This window comes from Sus scrofa, chromosome 9, assembly GCF_000003025.6.
Source record: "Sus scrofa isolate TJ Tabasco breed Duroc chromosome 9, Sscrofa11.1, whole genome shotgun sequence".
Lineage (NCBI taxonomy): Eukaryota > Metazoa > Chordata > Mammalia > Artiodactyla > Suidae > Sus > Sus scrofa.
Genome location: NC_010451.4, coordinates 46173393 through 46198797, shown reverse-complemented (window position 1 = coordinate 46198797; position 25405 = coordinate 46173393). Strand labels below are relative to the sequence as shown.

The following is a 25405-nucleotide window of genomic DNA, read 5'->3' as shown; positions in this document are numbered from 1 at the left end:
TTTGTCTCCTTTTAGAAGATCCTATCATTGCTCTGCAAACTGAAAGAGGATCTTTTGCACATTGAGAACTTTGGAGAGAGGGAAAGACTAAATGGTGGAATTCCAGGTCTGAGGGATCTTAGTACTCTTCAGATCCCATTGCCAACCCAGGAGGTTGTTTACACTTGCACTTGGGAGATTTCTTTTCCCATTTCAGCCACAAACCAGAAGCAGAAAGAAGGTTGGGTTTATTGCAGGGTAGGTTGTGTTGGGTCCACTCCTAAGCCCCCAACTCCATCTGAAATTATGAGTGGGACAGAGTAGAGGAGGGGAGGGCAGAGCTCTGACCAGATTTTAAGAGGATAAGAGGGGCCTGTGCCTTTAAGCCCTCCGATCCCCCCCTTCTTCCCCACTCCTGGCCCTCCCCAGGTTTCTGGAGGAGCTGAGAGTTGCGTCTTCTCCCTGCCCTGCCGAGCTGCTCACTGGCTGCTCTGGAGGCTGTGCTTTGCGGTCTCCATGGAAACCATTAGTTGCTAGGCAACTGGAGCATCATCTGTGCTGAGCTCTCGCATCTAATTATCCCATCACAGCAGCCGAGAAGGGTTTGGGGAGCTGAGAGGAGGGGGAGGACAAGCGAAGGAGCAAGAGGATAACTCTTTTAGCCGAGCAGATTCATTGACAACGCTGAAGTCATTTAAAGCCACAGCACTCTGTTCCTCTGAGGATTTCCTCATGGCTTGGAAAAAGGGAACCAGGGCCACAAATGCCTGGGATCTCTTTCTTGGACCTACTCTTTCTAGGCTGTCTCCCCTTTGGATTCTCAATTTTCAACTCACTCAAGTTCCCTCCCCTGCATCTTTCCTTCCAAATCCCCTATCCAAGTTGGCTAATATTTATTAAATACCAGGTATGCCCCTAGAACCGTGCTAGGCACGAGGGATGTAAAGGTAAGTTTCTGCTCTCAAGGAGCTCCTGATCTCTCTGTTCTGCCCCAAAGAATAGCTCCTAAAACAGATTTACTCTAACTATGGTACTTTTTCTTTTCTTTTTTGACCAGCAACACTGGCTCTTACCACTGTGCTGGGCCAGGGATTGAACCTGTGTCCCAGTACTCCTAAGATGTTGCCAATCCTATTGTGCCACAACAGAACTCCTTCCTTTCTTTCTTTTTTGGCCACACCTGTGGGATGCAGACGTTCCTGGGCCAGGGATTGAACCTGCACTATGGCTGTAACTAGAGCCACAGCAGTGACAATACCAGATCCTTAACCTGCTGAGCCATAAGGGAATTCCTCTTTTTTTTTTTTTTTTTTTTTTAGGGCCACACCCACGGCATATGGAGGTTCCCAGGCTGGGGTCTAACCGGAGTTACAGCTGCCAGCCTACATCACAGCCACAGTCACAGCAACGCCAGATCTGAGTTGAGTCTGCAACCTACACCACGGCTCATGGCAACGCCAGATCCTTAACCCACTGAGCAAGGCCAGGGATCGAACCCACAACCTCACAGTTCCTAGTTGAATTTGTTTCCACTGCACCAGGATGGGGGCTCCCTTTCTTTCTTTCTTTTCTTTCTTTTTTTTTTTTTAAATTGAACTATGGTTGTTTGCAAGCAGAATAGCTCGGATCAGAACCTAAGTCTGTTTGATATACCTATGATTCCCCTTCACAATACCACTCTGCTGCTTCCCAGTCAGTTAGAAAAATGTGTCCACTAGGCTCCATGGACATGTTACCCTCTGGTGGGGACTGCTGTCCTCCTGTTGAGGAGTGATGCTATATGACTTTTGGTGAGTCACTTTGAACCTCAATTTTCTCACCTATAAATGGGAAGATTCATTCCTTCCCATTTATCTAGCAAGGTATGACAGGTATAAAAATGCTTTAAAATAAAGGTGCAGAAGAAATGTGGAGATAGTGTCAGAATCTGTAGGAGCAGACTGGGAAAACCCTGGTGACTTGGACCTAGAGGTAAGGTGCAGTGTTCAGCAAATATTGGTCTGATGGGAAATGGCAGAGCCTCTGTCCTTGGATATGAAGCTGGAAAAAGCTGTGAGAGTAAGAAAATCTCAGTTGTTCAGTGTTCAAAACAAGTGGATGCTTCTTTATTTTTTCTAATGCTGCCATGATATCACCACTTGCCCCAAATCTTCTTTGAATTTTTTGATCTTGGCCAAGTTACCTACCTAACCATTCTGAGCTTCACTTTCCTCTTCTGTAGACAGAGTATAAAATCTGTCTCGCCATGGAGTTCCTGGTGTGGCTCAGCGGGTTAAGAACCGGACATAGTGTCTGTGAGGATGCACATTTGATTCCTGGCCTTGCTCCTTGGGTGAAGGATCCAGCGTTGCTGCAATCTGTGGTGTAGGTCACAGGTGCGGTTTGTATATGATGTTGCCATGGCTGTGGCATAGGCAAGCACCTGCAGCTCCAATTGGACCCCAGCCAGGAACTTCCATATGTTGCACGTGCAACCATAAAAGGAAAAAAAAATCTGTCTCACCAGGATACTATGACTATCACTCAAGCTAATTTATTTAAGAGTGCCTAGCACAGTATCTGGTTCAATAAATATTAATATAAGTAATTCATCTTATCCTCTCCTTTTTATTAATCCTTGGTGCAGATGAAAATTAGAGGCTCAGAGGCAATAAATAGCTTTCCCAAGGCCACAGAGCTAGCAAGAAAGGTAGTGGGACAAAATTCTGAATTTGTTTTTCCAATTATGTCAAAGGGAGAGATGGGGCAGGAAAGGTAGTCTGAGGGGGAAACATGACTGAGACATGGATCAGCTGTTACTTGTATACCATACAGGCCACAGGGGTACAAGGCACCAAGAAACTGCCTGCTTGCTTACTTGCTTGCTTATTTATTTCTTTTTAGGGCCTCACCTGTGGCATATGGACGTTCCCAGGCTAGGAGTCGAATCAGAGCTACAGCGGCCGGCCTGCGCCACAGTGACAGCAATGTGGGATCTGAGTGTCGTCTGCGACCTACACCACAGCTCACAGCAATGCTGCATCCTTAACCCACTGAGGCTAGGGCTCGAACCCAAGTTCTCATGAATGCTAGTCAGGTTTGTTACTGCTGAGCCGCAATGGGAACTCCAGCTCATGCATTTATTCATTCAGTAAACATTTGTTGAGCAGCTTCTCTATGGTGGGTACTATGCTAGGTGATAAGATACAGAGATGGCAAGACAGTTCTTGACCTCCCCCTTGTGGTGCAGTGGATTAAGAATCCAACTGCAGCAGCTCAGGTTGCTAAGGAGGTGCAAGTTCGTTCCTTCGCCCAGCACAGTGAATTAAAGGATACGGCATTGTCATAGCTGCCACTCAGATTCAATCCCTGGCCCAGGAACTTCCATATGCTGCAGGTGTAACCATAAAAAGGAGAGGAGTTCCTGTTGTGGCTCAGTGGTAATGAACCTGGCAGTATCCATGAGAATTTGTGTTTGATCCCTGGGCTCACTCAGTGGGTTAAGGATCCAGCATTGCCATGATCTGTGATGTAGGTTGCAGATGTGACTTGGGTCTGGTGTTGCTATGGCTGTGGTGTAGGCCAGCAGCTACAATTCCAATTTGATGGCTAACCTGGGAACCTCCATATGCTGAGAGTTCGGCCTAAAAGCAAAAAAAAAAAAAAAAAAAAAAAAAAAGTTGCTTCTGAGTTTTGGAGAATGAATGTACATTAGCCTTCCTAAATGGAAGGGGATATTCCAAAGTGAGGGAACAGCACATGAAAAGGCTCAGAGATGTGAGTTATCCCGACACATTCTGGGAACTGCAAACAATAGCTCTTGGCTAGAAAGCAGTATTCAAGGATGGACATGGTGAGAGTTCTAGCCACTGGCAGGGTGGCCAGTGGGTTTACATGCTATGTTAAGGAACTTGGTTTTTATGCTGAAGAAAACAAAAGCCTCTGAGGTTATAAATCAACTATAATGGGAAAAAAATCTCAAAAGCCTTTGAGGAGTTTTACTTATGTAAATATCATTCTGGAAACAGTGTGGAGAATGACTGGCAGCAGGTCATGGATGGGTGCATTGTGTCAGGGTTAGTCTGTGTGGCCAACAGACTACAACAGAAGTGACGTAGGTCCCTCCTGAGGCTAGGTCCTAAATGGCATGGCACCTTCCACCTTGCTCTCATGGATTACTCACCATGGAGGACATGGGACCCCCTCCAAGGGGAGGTCCACATGACAAGGAATTGAGGCTCCTGCCAAGATCCAGAGAAGAGCTGGTCTCCAACCTACGCCATGTGAATGAATGAGCTTGGAACAGATCCTCCAGCCCTGGTCAGTCCTCCGTATGATTAGCCCAGGGGGACATTTTCAGTGCAACTTCATGAGACCCCAACTATGTCCTGCCTAGGTTTCTGATTCTCAGAATAAGTGTTTATTTTATAAGCCACTAAATTGGGGGATGAGCTGTTACACAGTAATAACTAATGCAAATATCTTGGGCAAATCAGATGAAAACTATGTTTTCATAATTGAGTCTATGGTCTGGAGCACCGGGGGAAAGTCTGGGTAAAGAGAGGGAAGGTGGGCCATGGGCAAAATCGCACATGGAGAAAAGAGTCCTTGAAGAGAGTTGTGGAAGGGAAGGACAAGGCCGCGCAGGACAGGATACTAGGAAATGTGGCATCTAAAGGACAGATGGGGGAGGGGGCTGAAGAAGGCAGAATGGGTCTTAGGAGGGGAACCAGGAGAAAGTGGATGGAGGGTTTCACAAAGGAGGTGTCGGATGATATGAAGGTCAGGATTGAAAGGCTGGTACAAAAAATGTCCCTGGGCCAAGGATCGTGAGGGGTGCGTGTCCTTCAGAGCAGATTCCTACGGGTGAGGGGGGTAGAAGCCAGACTGAAAAGTCCAGGGCCAACTGGGAGGAGGTAGAGTTAGAACTGTGCAGACCGCTCTTTGCAGAGCTTGGCCGGGAAGGGAAAGAGAGAGAACTGGAGGGAATTGGGGGTACAGGAAAGGCTTTTCTGTTTTGTTTTTTATTTTTTCTTTCTTTTCTTTTTGGGCCGTCCTGTGGCGTATGAAGTTCCCAGGCCAGGGACCAGATCTGAGCTGCAATTTCAATCTAAGCCAAAACTGTGGCAACACTGGATCCTTAACCTACTATGCTGGGCCAGGGGTCGAACCTGCGTCCCAGCGCTTCCAAGGCACCACTGTTTCCGCTGCACCACAACGGGAAGGCTGTATTCCATTTTGTTTTCAAAGATAAAGATAAGGAAGAAAAGGGGGTAGAATTTATGAGGAAGCTTCTGGAGGAGGGAAAAGATGGGACTCAGATCAGAGGTGGAGGCATTAGCGTTTGGCTTTAGGAATGACCCTGTCTGCAGAGAGAAGAATGGGGCAGTGGTGCAGAGAAAGCTTATACTTTTGCAAGGCTGAGGGATGAAGGAAGGAAGTTAAGGCAGCACACTCCTGAAGGTCTCTGCTTTCTCTGGGAAGTAGGAAACTCAGGGAGGAGAAGGGATTGCGCCCTGAAGAGGGGTGAGAGTTTGAAACAGCTGTTGTGGGGAGAGGAGGACACAGCTAGAAAGAGCCTTGAGGAAGGCTGAGTGTTTGGAGGTGACACCCAGCTGAGTGTGGGGACCACTGGTCTTCAGGGGCGCAGACTGCGTTAGTCAGGGTTCTCTGGAGAAACAGAACCAACAGGATGTGTATATATAGACGGATTTATTTTAAGGAATTGGCTCATGCAATTGCGGAGGCTTGGCAAGTCCAAAGTCTGATGGGGGAGGCCAACATGCTGGAAACTCAGGAAAAGAGTTGCAGTTTAGGTCCAAAGGCGGTCTTTTGGCAGAATTCTTTCCTTCTCATGGGGAGAAGGTGGAGGTCGGTCTTTGTTCCACTAGGGCCTACAATGAACTTGATGAGACCCACCCATATTATGGGGTAATCTGCTTTGCTCAAAATCCCCTGGTTTAAATTTATTTATTTATTTATTTTTTGCTTTTTCGGGCCACACCCACGGCATATGGAGGTTCCCAGACTTGGGGTTTAATCAGAGCTACAGCTGCTGGCCTACACCACAGCCACAGCAATGCTAGATCCGAGCTGCATCTGCCACCTGTACCACAGCTCACGGCAACGCCAGATCCTGAATCCACTAAGTGAGGCCAGAGATCGAACCTGCAACCGCTTGTTTCCTAGTCGGATTTGTTTCTGATGCACCAGAACGAGAACTTCTTTTTTTCCCCCCACTGATTTAAATGTTAATTTCATCCAAAACATATCTTCACAGTAACATCCAGAATAACAATGACTCCACATCCGGGCAACATGGCCTAGTCAGGTTGACACATAAAATTAACCATCACACTGACCTTGACATCTTGGGAATTTTTCAAATTACTCAACAACTAGGGTGCAGAAATGATAAAATTGTCAGGTTGGGAGTTCCTGTCATGGTGCAGTGGTTAACGAATCTGACTAGGAACCATGAGGTTGCGGGTTCGATCCCTGGCCTTGCTCAGTGGGTTAACGATCCAGTGTTGCCATGAGCTGTGGTGTAGGTTGCAGACTCGGCTCGGATCCCGCGTTGCTATGGCTCTGGTGTAGGCCGGTGGCTACAGCTCCGATTAGACCTCTAGCCTGCGAATCTCCACATGCCGCGGGAAGTGGCCCTAGAAAAGGCAAAAAAAAAAAAAAAAAAAAAAAATTGTCAGGTTGTACTGACTCAGGGTTTCCAAGGCATGAAAAGTTGAGGGGGCGTTCCCTGGTGGTCTAGCAGTTAAGGATCAGGCTGTTGTCACTGCTGTGGCTCGGGTTGCTGCTGTGGCATGGGTTCAATCCTTAACCCAGGAACTTCTGTATGCTGCAGATGCAGCCAAAAAACGAAGACACAAACAAAAACAGGAGTGCCCACTGTGGCTCAGCGGGTTAAGAACCCGACTAGTATCCATGAGGATTTGGGTTTGATCCCTGACCTTGCTCAGTGGGTTAAGGATCCTGTGTTATGGTGACGGTCTGGTGTAGGTCGGAGATGTGGTTTGGATTCTGCGTTGCTGTGGCATAGGCCAGCTCTGATTCCACTCCTAGCCCGGGGAACTTCCATATGCTGTGGGTGCAGCTTTAAAAAGAAAAAACCGGAGTTCCTTATGGCTCATTGGTTAATGAACCCAACTAGTATCCATGAGGGTGTGGGTTCCATTTCAGGCCTCGCTCAGTGGGTTAAGAATCTGGAGTTGCCATGAGCTGTGGTGTAGGTCGCAGACATGGCTCAGATCCTGTGTTGCAGTGGCTGTGGTGTAGGCCGGCAGCTGTAGCTCTGATTAAACCCCTAGCCTGGGAACCTCCATATGCCGTGGGTGTGGCCCTAAAAAAGTCAAAGCCAAAAAAAGAAAAAAAAAAAAAGAAAGAAAGAAAAGAAAAAAACAAACCCTTCCAAAGCCCCCCAAAACACAGAAAACAACAACAAAAGAGAAAGTTGAAGATGCAGGCAAGAGTGAAGGAATGGGCAATAAGATGTAGGCTAGTTTCGGCCTCGCCCACGGCATGCGGAAGTTCCTGGGCCAGGGATCAAACCTGTGCTACAGCAGTGACCGAAGCCGCTGCAGTGACAAGGCCAGGTCTTTAAATGTTATGCCACAGAAGACCTCCACCTAGGCTAGTTTTGAGAAGGAATGATACATGGGACAGGAAGGAGGGCTGAGGGATAGGGTGTGCAGTGAGGTCGGGGTAGAACAAAGATGTAGGAGAGGTGGAGGAGCAGGGGTGCATGGATGAGGGAGGAGCTGGAGTGGGGGCCATCTAAGTGCCTGCTCGGGGGAGAGCTGAGGTCCTCACTGCAGCCAGAGGGGCTCAAAATGCTGTGAGGCTGGCAGGGGCTGCAGACCCTGGTGTCTCCAGGGTCCAGGCAGATAACCCAAGTGGGAAGACGAGGTGGATAAAACTGGGGCCACTGGAGAGAGGGTAGCCGCATGAGCTCCATCTAACACAGGCCACCATGAAGCTCTGCAAGAGTTGCCTTGTGGAAGGGGGCCCTAGTATGGCCACGTCACATCGCTTTTCCAAGAGAACCCAGAAATCTGAATTTTTTGGTAAAATGATCTTATTTTCAAAATTTAGGTGAAATATATATTATGCAAATGCACTTTGTGAGCCAAACAATATACATCTTTGATGCCAGCTTTGCCTTTGGGGTCCTAAGTTGTGTTGCCTGGGACACAGGGTTTTGGAAGGATGATTGAGGTTGGGGGCATAGAGGCTGGAGGGTGTGGAAGCAGCAAGGGGTTCAGTGCAGCCAATAGGCAGAGCCCCGGGCAGGAGGGCTCGAGGTGGAAGGGACAGCAAGGAAGTCCAAGAGCAATCGCCCTGGGAAGACCTGGCCACCATGTTTCCACGGACAGGAGGGGTCTGTGACAGGGTTTGAGCCGGAAAGTCGCACAATTCATTCTGGTTGTAGAAAGATGACCAAGGGATTTCCCTGCTGGTCTAGTGGTTAGGACTCAGCACTTTCACTTCTGCGACCTGAGTTCAATCCCTGGTCTGGAAACTGAGATCCCACATCAAGCTCCTATACACCATGGCCAATAAAGATTGTGGGGGGAATAAAGGTTACTGAAAGAGTAGGTAGAGGCTTGATTGTGGGGTGTTTAAGACTCTCTTTGGCTGAAGGAGGGCTAGTCCATGCAAGAAATAGTGATGGCTAAAATTAATTTATTTAGTAAATGTTTATTAAATGCCTTTGCATGAGGCACTGTGCTAAGTGCTGGACATTCAGAGGTGAACAAGTCATTGTTCTCCCTGAACTAATGGTCCACTGGGAGCTACTGAAGAGGCCACTACTCACTGCATCAGGATTTTAGAAGATGTAATAATAACAGCTCTCATTTATTGAGTGCTGATAACACACCAGGTTCTTTGCTAGATCCTTTTTGTATATTTTCTTGTTTAATCCTCATGACAGGCGTTCCTGTCATGGCGCAGTGGTTAACGAATCCAACTAAGAACCATGAGGTTGCGGGTTTGATCCCTGGCCTTTCTCAGTGGGTTAAGGATCTGGCACTGCCGTAAGCTGTGGTGTAGGTTGCAGACGCAGCTCAGATCCCGAGTTGCTGTGGCTCTGGTGTCAGCCGGCGGCTATAGCTCCGATTCGACCCCTAGCCTGGGAACCTTCATATGCCGAGGGAGCAGCCCTAGAAAAGGCAAAAAACAAAAAACAAAAACAAAAAAAACCCCTCATGACAACCTCTGTGATGTGAGTACTGTTATTATTGCCCTCATTTTTAAAAAGTCAATGAATTTTTATTTTATTTTATTTTATTTTTGCCTTTTTAGGGCCACACCCATGGCATATGGAAGTTCCCAGGCTAGGGGTCGAACAGAGTTGCAGCTGCTGGCTTACACCACAGTCACAGCAACACCGGATCTGAGCCATGTCTGCGACCTACAACACAGCCAGGGCAACGCCAGATTCTTAACCCACTGATTGAGGCCAAGGATTAAACCTGATTGAGTCCTCATGGATACTAGTCTGGTTCATTACCAGTGAGCCACAATGGGAACCCCTCAATGAATTTTATTATATTTATAGTTGTACATTTTGCCCTTATTTTATTTTATTTTATTTTTGGCCATGCCTGCAGCATGCAGACATTCCTGGGCCAGGGCAGTAACCAGAGCCACAGCAGTGACAATACCAGATCCTTAACCCGCTGAGCCACCAGGAAACACCTGCCCTCATTTTATTAATGAGAAAACTAAGGTCAGAGAACTTAAGTCACTTGCCAAAGAGCTCCTCACAGAGCAGTAGCAACTTAAATGGCTTTGGGTAGTCCTGAAGGGCTTCCTGGAGGAAGTGGTGAATAAGCAGAGACCTGAAAGTTGAGTAGGAGTTAGCCCAGTGAAAGCAGGGGGAGGGGTGGAGAGGGGGAGATTGTTCTAGGCTGCAAGGGACTAAGGTTAGAATGGGTCCGTTGGAGGGTTAGAGTGGAATTTGGGGAAGTCACTGAAGAAGCTGCTGGGATCAGATGAAGAGTTTTCTAAGCCCCTTTGAAGCAATTTTAATTTTAATCCTAAGGCTAAAAGGAAGCCCTTGAAGCGTTTTAAGCTGGAGAGTGTCATGATCAAATTTGTATCTTACAAAGATGGTTTTTGCTGCAGTGCAGAGATTGTGTTGGGTGAACAGCTGGGAGATATTTTAGACGTCTCTGACATGCTGTTGAGATAAGAATCCCGGCAAAAGATGATAGAAGAGGAGATTTGGGGTGATGGTTTGGCTGGGAGGGCTCTGGGGTGGGGTGTAGGGTGGCAGCGTTAAGGATGCCTCCTGGGTCCTAGCTGGGCATCTGGGTGGATGATGGCATTGTCCCTAGCTGGTGATGCAGTGGGGGTGGGAGGAGCAGATTTGTGGGAGGGGGTCAAAGATCAGTTGGTTTTGAACTTGCCGAGTTTAGGTGCCTGGAGAACACGCAGGTGGAGGTGTTTGGAAGGTGGTTGGATGCTTGGTCTGGAGCTCAGGAAGGTTGTCAGAACAGATCTGACAGCTGCAGCCTTGGAGAACAGTGCATGCCAAATAAGAAGGCAAGGAGTTCTCCTGTGGCGTAGAGGGTTAAGGATCTGGTGTTGTCAGTGTAGAGGCTCAGGTCACTGCTATGGTGCAGGTTTGATCCCTGGCTGGGGAGCTTCCACATGATAGGGGCAGAGAAAGAAAGGAAAGAAAGAGAGAAAGAGATGGAGTTCCCGTCATGGCTCAGTGGATAACGAATCCAACTAAGAACCATGAGGTTGTGGGTTCGATCCCTGGCCTTGCTCAGTGGGTTAAGCTCGGATCCCGAGTTGCTGTGGCTTTGGAGTAGGCTGGTGGCTACAGCTCCGATTCAACCCCTAGCCTGGGAACCTCTATATGCCGCAGAAGCAGCCCAAGAAATGGCAAAAAGACAAAAAATAAATAAATAAAAGAGAAAGAAAGAAGGACCCAAGTAAGAAGGCAATGTCAAGGACAGAGCCTGGGGAACACCAACACTGAGCAGAGGAAAAGGGGAACCTGCCAAGGAGACCTGGAAGCTTCCCTAAAAGAAAAAAGAGGAACCGGGAGGGTGTGATATCCCTGGTACCCTTCCGATATTTCCAGAAGGTGTCTTCCCCAGCAAACTGGTCTGTGGGGATTAAAGAGCCGTGACATGTGCTCCTGGGATGTGGCGAGTAGGAGTCCTGGAGACGGCTTCAAATCAGGGGACACGTGAATGAGAGGGACTGGGCTGAGCTGGGGGGGTTGAAGGCCTGAAGTCCTGGGTGGAGATGGGCCAAGAATTCAGTGAAGCGCTAGGAGACCAGACAGCCTGGCGAGGGCAGGTGTGAAGGAGGAGGGTATCCAAGAGGCTTTTCTTCTCACCGTGCCCCCCTCCAACAGTTCCTTAGACCCCTTGGGGTCTGAAGCTTACTACGGGAACAGGGAAGGAGGGTCTGTGGTATTGGCAGCATGTGGAGGAGACGGTGTGAACTGAAGCAAAAGAAAAAGTGAGCTGCTCTGGATTGGCCTTCCCTTCAGGCCTGAGGAGGAAGGAGCTCTGGCCCCCCTCCTGTTCCACAGGGGTGTGGGGCAGGGACCCGGGCTCTCCAGGGACCTGGTGACAACCTGGTGGCAAGGGACCTTTAGTTCCTCTTGGGGTCCAGCCTTTTCTTTCTCTCGGCTCACTCGCTCTCTCTCTCTCACATACACACACACACACACACAGACTTCCTGGGTTGGGGCGTGGTTCAAGCCAGTCCCCAGAGAGAATGTGGAGCTGTTTCAAGGTAGCCAGGTAGCCACTAGGAGCAACAGTAAGGTATGATGGGAAGGGGCCAGAATCTTCTTGATTCTTGAATCCTGACAGGGAGGGGTAGTCTTAGCATAGCTGCCCAGGCCACACCCCCGACCTCTGCCTTCTCCCACCTCCCCCGGCCCTGTTTGATATGCCCTGTTTGTATGATGCCCTTTGCAAAGCTGTTATTTATACAGAAGCCTGAGGGAGGGGGAGGGGAAGCCGCACCCTCCTCCCTCCCCCCCTCCAGCCACTTCACTTGCAGGGACCTGCCCTCAAATACCAACCCCCAGTCACTCTGGCTCACTAGCTCAGAGACCTGAAACTGAGAGCTGACAGTGCCCCAGCTCCCCATGTGGCCGTGGTGGAGTTTCTCTGCAGCATCACCGGAAACGGCCTGGCCTCTGAGCTTCCCCACCTCCCACGGTCCTCTCCACCTCAGCCCTTCCTCCCCTCTCCCCAAGCCTTGAGCTCAGAGCACCCCCGAGCCTCCTACTGAACTCCGAGTCTGGCTGCTATGGCATTTTGCCTCAAGTCTCCCCAGCTCTCTCTGTCTCTGAGAATGGAGTGAGAGCCTTCAACTTGTCCACCACCCTGTAGCTCCCATCCTGCCGCATCCTGTCCCGAAGGTGCAGGAAAAGACGAGGAATGGGACACAGGCTCTGCAAGGAGGCAGAGGGCTAGGAGGAGAGAAAATAGCTTTGATGCTGATGGGCCAGGCTGCACCCCAGGCTGGCTGCTGCTTCCCAGCTTGGGGCCTTGATCTCAGTTTCCTGCTTATAAATGGAGGTGAGAAACCTACCTCTGAGGGCTGTGCTGAGGACTAAAGGAAACAAGGCTCTACGTACCCAGCACAGTCAGTAGGTACTTCAAACAAGCTCCCTCCCTTCGCTTCACTTTGGATTCTGAGGAAGAGGTAGAATGAGAGCCACTAGGGTTGATGGAGAGAGCTCCCCTAGAGCCAGGGGGTAGGGGTACAGATCTGTTTCACCAGGAGTGGGGGGCAGAGAGGAAGTGCCAGAGCCCCAGGCCCTCCAGTGCTCCTGTCCTCACTGCACTCCTTGGCCTGGCCCTGGGGAGACGTCTGGGAACAGCATCCTTGTGGGTAGAAAGAGGTCTGAGGGGGAGGGCTTGAGGGGGGTGCTCTGCCTCTGAGTCTTGAGCAGCCCCCCTCCCCACTCCAACTCATAATCCGATTTATATTCCTACTCCCTCCTCTGGACCCATCACCATGGCAACAGTTTTCTCAGTTGCACTTCATCAGTTTCTCGGCAAATATTTCTTCCTGCCCCTCCTTCAGTCTTTTTCTCCTGTATCGGTCTGCATTTCTCCGTACCCGAGGTGCTCACCTTCTCTTGGTTTCTGTTTCTCTCTTGCGCTCCATTTGTCCCCGCCTGCTACTGTTCTAAACTCTTTCTGTACACCTCCCCCCCGCCAGCCCTCCTTTCTCAAATCCAGGATCGTAGCAACCAATCTAAACTAAAGTCTGTTGGCTGAACAATAACTTGTGTTCCTTCTACATATGGGAGGAAAAGCAGAGAGTCATGGAGGGACATGGTTTGGGTCCCAGTGGGCTCTGGATAGAGGTCAGTGATGCGAAGGTAGATATAAGGTCTTCTTTATTTATTCAACTCTGACAAGGGGGGGATGGGGAGGGAGGAAAGGCAGAATCGGGCAGTTTCTTCTCTAGTCCCAGAATCAGTCTTTAGAATCAGCATGGCTCTGTCGGGGTCCCGCATGGCACTGTCCTTGGTTTGCTTCGCAGCTCACCTTCAGACACCTTACCCCCTGCCGACAATTCCCACTGGCAAGGGGTGCATCCCAAATACCTAATTTTGGCTTTGATCTCTCTCTCTGCAAAGTTCAATCAAGGAATTCCCTGGCTGGAGTTCCCTTGTGACACTGTAGGTTAAGGATCCCATGTGGTCACTGTGGTGGCTTGGGTCACTGCTGTGGCATGGCTTTGATTACTGGCCTGGGAACTTCCCCATGCTGCAGGTGAGGCCAAAAAAACACCCCAAACATACATATATATATATATATATATATATGTGGGAAATCTATTCAATACTCTCTGTGTTAGCCTATATGGGGAAAGAATCTGAAAAATAATGGATATATATGTATATGTATGGCTAATTCATTTTGCTTACACCTGAAACTAATACAACATTGTAAGCCACCTATATTCCAGTAAAAATTATAAACAAACAAAGCCAAAATAAAGTTCAATCAAGTCTCTCTACCTCACAACATTGTAAATCAACTACATTTCAATAAAACTTAAAAAAAAAAAGTCTACCTCGTCATTAGCCATAACCACCGGGATGTCCTACTATCACACCTAATTCAACAACTCTAAACATGAACCCTTCCGCCCAAACCATCTCCCCTCTTTAGAGTACTACCCTGTCACTACCCAGTGTGAAAATCTTGGTGCTGTCTGCGACTCACCTCTCTCTCTGGCATCTTCCTTATCTAGCTGGAGTCCAGGGATATCAACTCTTCCTTTGAAGAAGAGAATCTGCTTTATCCCTTTGCCCTTTTTTTTTTTTTTTTTTTTTAGCTTTTTAGGGCCGCACCCATGGCATATGGAGGTTCCCAGGCTAGTGGTCTAATCTGAGCTACAGCTGCCGGCCTACACCGCAGCTATAGCAATGCCAGATCCAAGCCGTGTCTGCAACCTACACCACAGCTCACAGCAACGCCAGATCCTTAACCCACTGAGGGAGGCCAGGGATCGAATCTGATGGGTCCTAGTCAGATTCCTTTCTGCTGCGCCACAGTAAGAACTCCCCTTTGCCTTTTCATCTAAACCACCTGTGACTAAGTGCCCAGCAAATCTTAGAGTCACTCACTACAGCCCCATTCTCACCTGGGCCTCCTAGAAAGGTAGTCAGTCGCCTCTCAAAAACCCAACTCACCTGAAACACAACCCTTTTCTCTCTTTCTTTTTCTTCTTGATTTAATGAGCATCCATTATGTATCAGACTCTTCATATGTGTCATTTACTCTTCATGATAATCTATAAAGTGGGTATTATCCCATTTTACAGGAGAAGGAATTGATGCTCAGAGTGGTGAAAGTAATTTACCCACATTCTACAGCTGGTAAGCAATAGAGCTAGGATTCATGTCCAGACCTATGGAGTTCCACAGTTAGTGTTTTGTTTTATTGCCACACCCATCTGCTCCCATGTAACTCCTCTACTCAAAAACATTCTGCAGTTCCCATTGTGTCTCAGCGTGTTATGAACCCGACTAGCATCCACAAGGAATCAGGTTTGATCCCTAGCTTCAGTGGGTTTAGGATCTGGTGTTGCCAAAGTGCCTTGAGCTGTGGCGTACATAGGTTGCAGATGCAGCTCCGCTTTGCCCCCTAGCCTGGAACTTCCATATGCTGCAGGTGTGGCTCTAAAAAGCAAAATAAGTTAATTTAATTAAAAAAAACAAACAAACCAGGAGTTCCCATCGTGGCTCAGTGGTTAAGGAACCTGACTAGGAACCATGAGGTTTCGGGTTCGATCCTTGGCCTTGTTCTGTGGGTTAAGGATCCGGTGTTGCCATGAGCTGTGGTGTAGGTCGAAGACGTGGCTCGGATCTGGTGTTGCTGTGGCTCTGGCATAGGCCGGCAGCAACAGCTCTGACTCGACCCCTAGCCTGGGAACCTCCACATGCTTCGGGTGCGAGCCTAAAAGGACAAAAGACAAGTAATAATAATAAATAAGAAAACAAACCAAAAAAAAAAAAAAACTTGCTCCTGAGCCTTCTGACATTTTTATGGTTGTTTGTTTGGTTGGTTGGGGTTTTTTTTGGTCTTTTTAGGGCTGTACCTGAGGCATATGGAAGTTCCCAGGCTAGGGGTCAAATGGGAGCTATAGCCTCCAGCCTACGCCAGAGCCACAGCAACGCCAGATCTGAGCTGCGTCTGCGACCTACACCACAACTCAGGCCAATGCCAGATGATCCTTAACCCACTGAGCAAGGCCAGGGATAGAACCCACATCCTCGTGGATCCTAGTCGGAGTTGTTTCCGACGCACCACAATGGGAACTCCTTCTAGTGTTCTTTAATTGTCCCCATTTTATAAAGTCCTTGAGGGCAGGTGTCTTTTATTATGTGTTATAGGATAAAAACATATTAACCATTGACTGTTCTTAGCCTCCCTCTGCCCCGCCTCCCTTCACCCCCAAGATAATTTTATCCCTCACCTGTTGTTGGAAATCTTGTTGTGGCCTGCTCAGTTCCAGGGCTTCTGTAATACAGAACTGGGAGAACAGGAGGTGAGAGATAAGACTAGAGAGGCAGGAGACAGGTAACTTTCTGATGTGTTAGGGAGAATCTGGGTAATGGGTGAAGGAGAAAGGAAAATAATGAAACCTGAGAGGCTAAGCTAGCTAATCTACATAATAAGAAGACAGTGGACAGAAAGAGACAGAAGCTCTATTTTGTTTTTCTTTTTGGCCACACTGGTGGCATGGGGAAGGTCCTGGGCCAGGCATCAAACCGGGGCCACAGCAGTGACAATGCCAGATCCTCAACCCGCTGAGCCACCAGGGAACTCCCAGCAGAGTTTTGTTGATTACAGAGAGCAGAGAGAGGCAGAGAAAGGGCCTGATATCAGGTTTGCTGAGAGTGATTCAACTGTTGCGAGGTGCAGGAGAATAGAAGAGGAAAGGGAATTTTAAGAAGACATGGTGTAGGTTAGGAACTTCATCACCTTCAAGGGATACAAAGTAAAAACTGGGATTATTTTTTGAAATTATTTTTGGTATATGGGCTGTGGGACCCCAGAATATATTCAGGTTATCCATCCTATAACGTTCATAGGACCCAGCATGGTATCAGGGTGTAGGTGCCCCCATCAAGCAGCACCCAGTCCCTGCAGATAGAGCAGACGTGGTCCTGAGGCTGTGGGATCCTGCAAAAAGACAAAAACTTTAAACTTATTTCCTTCTCTCAGAGTTATAGCTCTTAAAAATACTTCCTAATCTGGGATTTCAAGTTACAAATACCCCGGAGTTAGAATCAGTTAAGGGTCTTGACAGATGGAGAAAATGAGGCTCAGGGAAGTTAATCAGCATGCTCAAAGTCACAGAGCAGGTTTTAGGCCTGGCTGGGACTGGGAATATGCCTGGCCCAAGGCTTTGTCCACAATCCAGGGATGCCTTTTTAGATTGAACCAGAGAGCTACGTGCATGTAAACAGGCTCCTGGTCTCAGAGAGGGAAGGGGGGCTGGGAGACTGGGGTTCTGAGCACCCCGCCTCCGTTCAGAGCCCTGCACCAGGCTCTGGGGGACGTCCAGATAAGGAGGCCAAGCCTGCCTTCCCAGATCTTATGGCCTCACAGGGAAATGAGCCAGACACAGGAAAAAGTCCAATGGAAAGTTGGAAGCAAGGGCTGCGGCGGTGTTGTGGAAAGAGTCTGGACTGGAGATTCGGAGACCAGGCACCTCTTCCAGCTATCACTCATCAGCCATGTGATTTTAGGCCAGTCCTTTCACCACTCTGTGCCTCAGTTTCCTCATCGCTGAACATTCCATCTCTTCAAAATAAAAGCTCTATAGTGCAACATACAAGAGCAAATGAATGCAGTAGACTTAATGTATTTTAAGGGTGCTGTGTCCCAGTGCCCGCCCCTCCCAGCACAATCTCAGAAAGGCTGTTGCCTTCAGTTGATAGCAAGAATTCAATGTTCCCAGGACTCAGAACTGCCAGGCAACCCCAGGGGCAGTGAAGAGTAGGAGGTGATTTGCGTGGCTTTCCCTGGGCCATGCCTCAGACAGCCTCTCCTGGGCTTATGAACTCTGCCTTCCATCTCCAAGCCGACCAGAGCCATGTGATTGTTTTTCTCTTGACAAACCAAACCTGCTATTTAATTGCTCTTTTCGATAAAAAAAAAAAAAAAAAAGAGCCTGGAGATAAACTCACCCAACCCCCCCTTGTTTCACAATTGAAGAGGCTAAGGCCCAGAGATGGGAGGCTAGGCCAAGGTCATGTACTCTTGGCTTTCAGGCCAGTCTCCTTTCTTTTGCAGCTTGGAAAACTTATTAGAAATGGGTTGTTTTGGGAGTTCCCGTCGTGGCGCAGTGGTTAACAATCTGGCTAGGAACCATGAGGTTGCAGGTTTGATCCCTGGCCTCGCTCAGTGGGTTGAGGATCTGGCGTTGCCCGTGAGCTGTGGTGTAGGTCGCAGATGCGGCTCGGATCCCGCGTTGCTGTGGCTCTGGCGTAGAACAGTGGCTGCAGCTCCGATTCGACCCCTAGCCTGGGAACCTCCATATGCCGCGGGAGCGGCCCTAGAAATGGCAAAAAGACAAAAAAAAAGAAAGAAAAAAAAAGAAATGGGTTGTTTGGGAAGGCAGCCTTAGAGGTCTCTTAGAACATCTGGTGAGATGCCATGCTGAGATCCTGTTCTATCCTTAGACCTCCAGTGAAATATACTGTCTGCCTGGGCAGAACTGCACCTTAGGCTGGACTAAGTCTAGGCTCTGAAGTTGCTCTGTGCAGGAAACTCTCCCAGACTCCCATGTCCCCGATAGATGTCCCTCCAAGTGCTCCCCGAGGAGTGCTCTGGTGGCACAGTGGGATAAGTACCTGGGGTTGTCACTGCTGAGCCTCAGGTCACAGCTGTGGTATGGGTTTGATCTCTGGCCCAGGAACTTCCATGGGTAGGGCCAAAAAGAAAAAAAGTGCTCCCTAAGCCTTCATGACACTAAGTTGAAACACGTGCCTGTTCATGTGTCTGTTCCCAACTAGAGTGAGGTTGAGGACCACATCTGTCTCACTCATCAACATTTACCTATTGTCTAACCAGTGCCTGGCACATAGTAGGTCTTTAAAAGCTATTTTTTTGAATGAATAAGTAAGTGAGATTGGTCAGAGTCTCCAAGGGTTGTCCCTGGTTGGGTGAACTGCTTCTGTGAAAAGAAGCCTTAGATAGAGGATAACAGGAAATATTGGAGAGAGGGAAGGAAGTGAGGCAACTTCGGAAAATAAAGAAAGGAACCCTTGAAGGTCACGGCCTTTGCTAACCTGAGAGGGCTTCTGCTACCCAGGGGAGGAAGGGATTATGAGCACCTAGAATCCCTCGAGACCCTTTTTATGGGGGAGAGACCCAGAAGGCAAGCTGGCTGGAGAGGAGGGAAACTGATGGGGGACCAAGAAGCTGATAGGAGCCTTGAAGCCAGGCTAGAGGTTTGCATTTGCTGCTGGGGTCTGGAAGGAGTGGGAGTTCTAGGAAGACCTGGGACACAGAAGGAAAAGAAAGCGAGGGGCAGCCTCCTTCTCTTGCCCCCCTCCTTTAGGTGGAGACCCTGGCAGGATAGGGCGCATATCTTTTATTTTTGCCTTTCCTCCTCCAGGGACTCTGGGACCCACAAGTAGAGTCCCAAGTGCAAAGATCTGAAAGTGGCTGAGGCAGCCTGTTGAGTGGGGATGGCATGGCGGGGATTGTGGGAGCTCCCTCGTTCCGCAGACCTTCCCAGAGGATTCTTTCTCCCTGAAGGTGCTCTTCCTGCAGGAGGACTACTCCAAAGTTTCCCCTCCACCAATCCCCACCTGAGCCTAGCTTTTGCCAGGACTGCTAAGCCACATCTAGCCACCAGGGGGCAAAAGAGCAGCCCCGAGGTCAGCGCCCCTCCACTTCCCCACCCACACACCTGAAGGCCAAGACGGGCGGTGCCTCACCTGGCTCTCACCGGGAGCCTATGAGCTCCGTTAACCCCTTCTTGCCTAGACCGAGGTACTGCCCTCTGGCAGTCATTTGCGGCCGAATTGGGGGTGGGGGTGTGTGTGGCAAATCTGATGGTGGAGGAAGTGCTGCCTAGGAGAGGGGCTAGGCTGGAAGTGAAGTCAGGGTTTCCGGCTACTCTAGCCCTTGTCCTAGCTGGAGAGGGGGAAGGTTAGCATCCCCTGCCTCGGGTGGGTAGCTACCCCCACAGGTGGGTGGAGGAGTCCCCCGGAGGCCAGAAAAGCGCGGGTTGCGGTCACCTGTGCGGGGCCTCCCAGACGGGATGAAGAGAAGGTCCAGGCAGCCACAGAACCCAGACTTCCGGGTTCCCCGCAGCCTCCTATCTGTCAGGGACCTTTGCAGCAACTAGTAGAGGTGGTGGCGGGAATGTGGCCAAAGGGTGGAGGAAGAGGCAGAGGGGATTGGGGTGGCGCGGGAGGCAAGTCGGTTAAGATTTGGCAGGACAGCGGACTAGATTACACAGCTCTCAGGTGCCGGGTTTTGTGTGTGCAGCCTTCTCAGGACTCTGACAAGCCTAAGTTCCGAGACTGCCTTCCGGGCCTCAAGGTGTTAAGCTGTGGGTGGGAGTGGGGTTGGAAGTCCCTCCCTCCTTCCCTCCCTCAAAGCGTCACCACCATGGAGTCCACCGCGCTGGCGCGCAAGGAGTTAAGTCTGCCCGCAATCTGCAAGACTGGAGCCGGGAGGGGAGGGGGGGAGAGGTGGGGGGGGAGAAAGGGGGAAGCAGACTGCAGGGAGACAGCGCCAGGAACCCCCTCCCCAGGGACCTGGTCCCTGGGCCCCCAGACCCAGAAGAGGCCCTGCCCTCCCCGGGGTCGTGCTCTCTCCCCCCGCCCTGCCGCCGCCCTCCAGCTTTGTGTCCCCAGGAGGGTGGGCTGCAGGATTTCCAGCCAAGCCTTGGCTGCCTGCTCAGTTTTTCCAAACCCTCCAGTCGGGGAAGGCGGGAGCCCTGTCAGGATAAGAGTCCCTCCCCCACTGCCCCTGCCCCGTCCCCTCTCCCAGCCTCCCTTTTCCTGCCCCCGCACCTTTTCCAAACTCCTTTCCCTGTCTGACCCTGGCCCCTGCGCGCCCTATCCCCACCTCTTTGGGTTCCCAAGTTCCAAGTTCAGGTTGGAAGGGGCCAAGTGGGTCCCACAATTCTGGAGAGGCGCTGGTAAAGCCATACTTCGCAGGCCGACCCTGAGACCTGCTGGGCGCCGGACCCAACTCTCAGGACGTGCCCCAGGCCCCCCAGCGAGGGTGGCCCAGGGGTCTCCCGCCCCGGAATGGAGGTAGTGCCGGGGGCGCCGGCAGAGCTAGGCAGCGGGCTCTGTACTGCTGATGTCAGGCCCTGGGGCTTCAAGGAGGGGGCAAAGTGTTCCGAGAGCTGGCACCGTTCTGTCCAGCAGGTCTATTATATAATAATCACCATCTATCAGGAAGCCAGGCAGCTGGAATGAGTGGGGAAGCCAGGATGCCCAGATCTGCTCCTCCTCCAGGGCCCCGGAAGGTGTCTCCACCGTGATGGGGGTGTGGCGGCAGCCCAGAAGTGAAATGAAGTGGGGGGTCGAGGGGCAAGCGAGGGGCGCTGGGCAGTCCTAGGGCGGCCCCGTAAGCCCCGCCCCCAGAACGCTGACTGACAGTGCCCAGAGCCAATGATTGAAGTCACTGTGGGGCTCAAAGTTAACCCTTTCTTGGGTCCCTGGTTGCTTTAGGGGATAGAATCCCTTCCCAGGAACTGTTCTCAGGCCTGAATCCTCTCACCTGCACGAGGTCAGTGGAGGAGTAGCAGCTGGAGGATCCTTTCGTCCTAGTCACCCCGATTAGTAATAATCTCAGATAATCAGCAGTTCTAGTGCTGCCCACCCTCTACCCCCACCCCCAAAGTAAATTGTATTACAAAAAGTGGTTGTGTGTGTACACCCTGTGGTCCTAGAAGCAGGTCCGCGTAACGCTGGAACACTCACACTGCTGGCACATTCGCACAACTATACCCATGCCCAAACTTCCACCAATACTCGCTGACACACCTGTGACACTCCTCGTGACACAGTGACACACAGATACACGAAAACACAGGCGATTCCCCGAGTTCGCCAGTAGAGGGAGCTACTCGATTCCAGCAATGGGCCACCAGCCATTCTCCTCTCCTCAATAACTCCAGGGTTCCACCCAGAACTCGTGGCTTCCCAGGGCTGGGGCTCCGCATCCCAACCTGGAACCCACGATGGGGGAATGAGTCACAGCCCCACCCAGACGAGTGTTCTACATGGCTGCTCCCCCACCGGACATGCCGCCGACCACACTTTGAACTTACTGTGTACCACATTTAACAGACCCCTTGCAACAGAGCCATCACTCACTCCTACAAACATTGTTTTCTGGACCTGCTATGAACCATGAACCGGGCATTGTGCCAAATGGACCATCACAAGCCCATGTGGCTCATCATGTATGTAATGGGAAACTGATCCACGTAATTGGGTGGACCTGACAAGCATCCTTTTTTGAGAAATGTGGCTCAAATGTTATCTTGTGGCCTATCTTATTCCCACAGGACCCTGGAGAGGGGAGATGAGATTAAGGCCTCTTTCCATGGGTCAGGTACCATCCTAGGCTCTGGGAACTTTCAAACCAGAGCTCAGCCTCTCTGGGATTCAGTTTTTTGGGTTTTTTTTTTTTTTTTTTTTTTGTCTTATCTAGGGCCGCACACATGGCATATGGAGGCTCCCAGGCTAGGGGTCGAATTGGAGCTACAGCCACGCGGGATCTGACCCGCGTCTGCGACCTACACCACAGCTCATGGCAACACTGGATCCTTAACCCACTGAGCAAGGCTAGGGATCAAACCTGAAACCTCATGGTTCCTAGCCAGATTCGTTAACCACTGAGCCACGACGGGAACTTCAAGTTTTAAGTGAGAATAACACCTATCTCATAGGGTTGTGATGGTCCAATCCCTAACGATGCTTGGTCTTGACATAGTAGGCACTTGGGGAAGTTTCGCTCATTGGCTCAAATGATGACCAAGAGTTAGTGTGTATAAAAATGCTTTGTAAACTTCCATGTTAGGCACCCACAGGGGTTGTTATGTTATCTTCTTTCAGGATTTCTCCCTCTTTTCCAGCTGTGCCTCCCCAGAGCTTGCCCAGTACCCAGCTGTGAGCACCATCAACCTATCAAGTGTATGTTTACTGAATCCCTACTATGAGCCCAGCACTCGTGTGCTGTGGGGAATAAAGAAGCTTAGGAGGTATGGTTTGGGGCCCCAAGAGTTTTTGGGGGTAACCAGATATACACACAGGAGAAACAAGATAAAACATACAAGTAGGTACTCGGTTGGGTAGCACAGATGTAATAGATGATCAAAAGAGACGGAGGTCAGTGAGGGCTAGAGCCATCTGGGGGCGTCTGTGAGGAGGGGCAGGGGACAGATCAGAGGAAACAAATAGCAAGAACAAGGGAGCTTGCTAGTGCCCTTCATTTCTGAAGCCAGCAATGCTTGTTACTTGTTGGTATTTTGGGTGCAGGGGGCAGTGGGATACAGGGAAAGTGCCTTGGGGTAAGGACACCCAAACTCTAGTCCTGGGCTTACCACTTTCTAGCTGTGTAACCCTGAGGAAGTCCTTAACTAATGCAAGCCTCTGTTTCCTCATCAGTATTATGGGGCCATAACATCTTTCTCACAGGTTTGTGGCACACGTTGAAATAACATATGTGAAATGCTTTAAAATAGTGCCTGACAATTTCTTTTTCACTGCACCTACTCACCTATAGGGTCTCCTTGTGTGTGTGTGTGTGTGTGTGTGTGTGTGTGTGTGTGTGTAGCACTTTGAGGTTAGGAGAGAGCTCTTTTGAGAGAACAATGGTTTTACTTCTACAAACATTTTCTTAGCATCCACTTTGTGATGCTGAGGATTGAGATGAAAAAATTTAGTCTACATCCTCAAGGACCTCATGGTCTACTAGGAAAGAGAGATGAATAAAGAGATGCTCAGTGCATAATGAATGTGGGTGGGTACAACCGAGAGGGACCCAGTTGTGTGTGTGTGTGTGTGTGTGTGTGTGTGTGTGTTGGGGGTTGGGGGAGTCTAGGCAACTCCCACTCCTTCCAATCAGTGTAGATAGGAGGGTGTGTTTGTCAAACCTCTCCCTAGCCTGAGATGTTAGCGCGCCTCCTCCCCAGTCCTCGGGAATGGGGAGGAGAGAGAGATAGACGCCCCCTCCCCGCCCCCGGGCCAACCTGCCTCCCGCAAGCCGGCCGGGCGCCTTACCGAGTCAGACCACTGGGAGGCTGGGGGAGCCGGGTTGGGCGAGGAGGCGAGCGAGATGGGGGAGCTCTTATTTTGACAGGGGCCTCTCCGGGCTCTGGTATGAAGGCAGAAGGAGGCAGCCAGAGAGCCCCGATGCTTATTCAGGCTGGGGAGCGGAGCCGAGTGGAGGGGCGAGCGAGGCTCCGGCAGCGCAGGGGAGCCCGGGGAGGCGGCGGCGAGCGGCTGAGCCAGTGGCCGGACATGCCCCGGACTCGGGGCCGCTGCACCACCGCCGCCGCCCGGAGCCAGCCGGCCGGACACCCGCACGCCTGGGTCCCCCGGCGCCGCGCCGCCCGGGGGCTGCGACCTGGACCCTCGGCGTCCGACCAACAATAAGCGCCCAGACAGCCCCCTCCCCGCCCCGCGCCCGCCGTCCCCGCGGGCCTCGGGGAAAGTGAAAGGAGGAGGCGAAGGAAGGAAGGAAGGAAGGAAGGGAGGAGGAGCAGGAGCCGGAGCCGTGAGGTTCGGGGCCGAGACCCCAGCCCCGAGCCCCGGGCCGGGCTGTTGTGCGCGTTCTCCCGCCGCTGCCGGGCGCCCACGACCATGCTCCGCGGTTGGGAGGCAGGAACCCAGGCGCCCAGCGACCCCCGGATACCCACTCCCGGGCCGTGCTGGTACTGAGATCAAGGCGTCCAGGATCAAAAGATCACTGCCTGCCTGCCCCCCTCCGCACCTCCAACTGGCGAGCAGGAGGACCCCAATCCACCCACCGACCCTGACCTGGTCATGGCGTCCAGCTCCGGCCTGGCGTGAGGACCCCCGACCCGCGCGAGGTGAGGGGTGGGCTGGGGCCGAGGGCGAAAGTCATGCCAGGCCAGCAGAGGCGTGAGAAGGGAGATCCACTTCGAATTGGGGAGGGGGGAACACTGGCTGATTGTCCCTTGCCCTCTGGCATGCACCCCCAGGCTGTTTGAGGGAGGGTTGCTCCCAGGGTTAGTGGAGGCTACTCTTGGGCCCCCAATCAGGTTGGCAACCCCAGAACACAGACGGGAGGGATTAGGGGCAGTCAGGGGACCCTGCCACCCTAGCGCAGAGAACAAGGCCGGCCTTGGGCCAGCTGGAGCAGCAACCCTGCCCTGGGGGCTTCTGGGAGATGTAGTCCCCCTTCCAGGCTCACCAACCCCTTGGGTCTCAGCACCCCAGCACTCCTCTCCTGGCTCATGGGAGCCTCCAGAAGGAGGTGCATTAGGAATGGGGATTGCTGGGGGTCACCCTCTGTCCCCAAGCACTGTCTAGGACCTGCAGGGGCTGTGACTGGAGGAGTCACCCCTGCCAAGGATTCTATGTGATGTGGGCTTGGCTGGGGGTGGGGTGGGGCAGTCACAGAGTTCCTTGGAGGTGTCTCTGCACTGCTAAGGGGAGGCAGCCCCTGCCTTGGTCCAGAGGAGCCCTTGGGGGAGAAATGTGGGGAAGCGAAGGGAGGCTTCGGGCTGCTTGCTTGGCTGGGCTATGTCCTATCCCAGGGCTGCTGGCATTTGGTTTCAGGGGACACTGAGATGTACTCTCCCCTTCTCCCTCTTGGGAGCTGAGAGTGTCCCTCACAGTCTGGGAGTCCGGAGGGTGTCTCTCTGGAGCAGTGAAGCCAGGATCAGCTTCTGTCTGTCTGTCCAGCTTCCTTCC

General features: G+C 51.1%; 1 protein-coding gene and 1 long non-coding RNA gene across 8 annotated transcripts in view; one reads left to right on the top strand and one right to left on the bottom strand.

The window, feature by feature from the left end:
- On the bottom strand, positions 10976–21644 carry LOC110255441. Of its 2 annotated transcripts, none has more exons than XR_002335671.1 (3): positions 20574–21644; positions 15955–16011; positions 10976–14769 (listed from the first exon to the last, which is right to left on the bottom strand). It is a non-coding gene; the product is annotated as an uncharacterized LOC110255441 (long non-coding RNA). The 2 variants fall into 2 exon arrangements; XR_002335672.1 differs by having other exon boundaries at positions 10977–14769; positions 20902–21644.
- Positions 23746–25405, top strand: part of BCL9L (B-cell CLL/lymphoma 9 like) — a 28534-nt gene continuing 26874 nt past the window's right edge. For 5 of the 6 annotated variants that reach the window (XM_005667413.3, XM_003129916.5, XM_013979459.2 and 2 more), the window contains exon 1: positions 23747–24558. The gene's annotated coding sequence lies outside the window, so the exon portion shown is untranslated. Of the gene's footprint in view, positions 24559–25405 lie in introns of all 6 variants that reach the window. The other variant, XM_013979456.2, reaches the window with a different exon arrangement.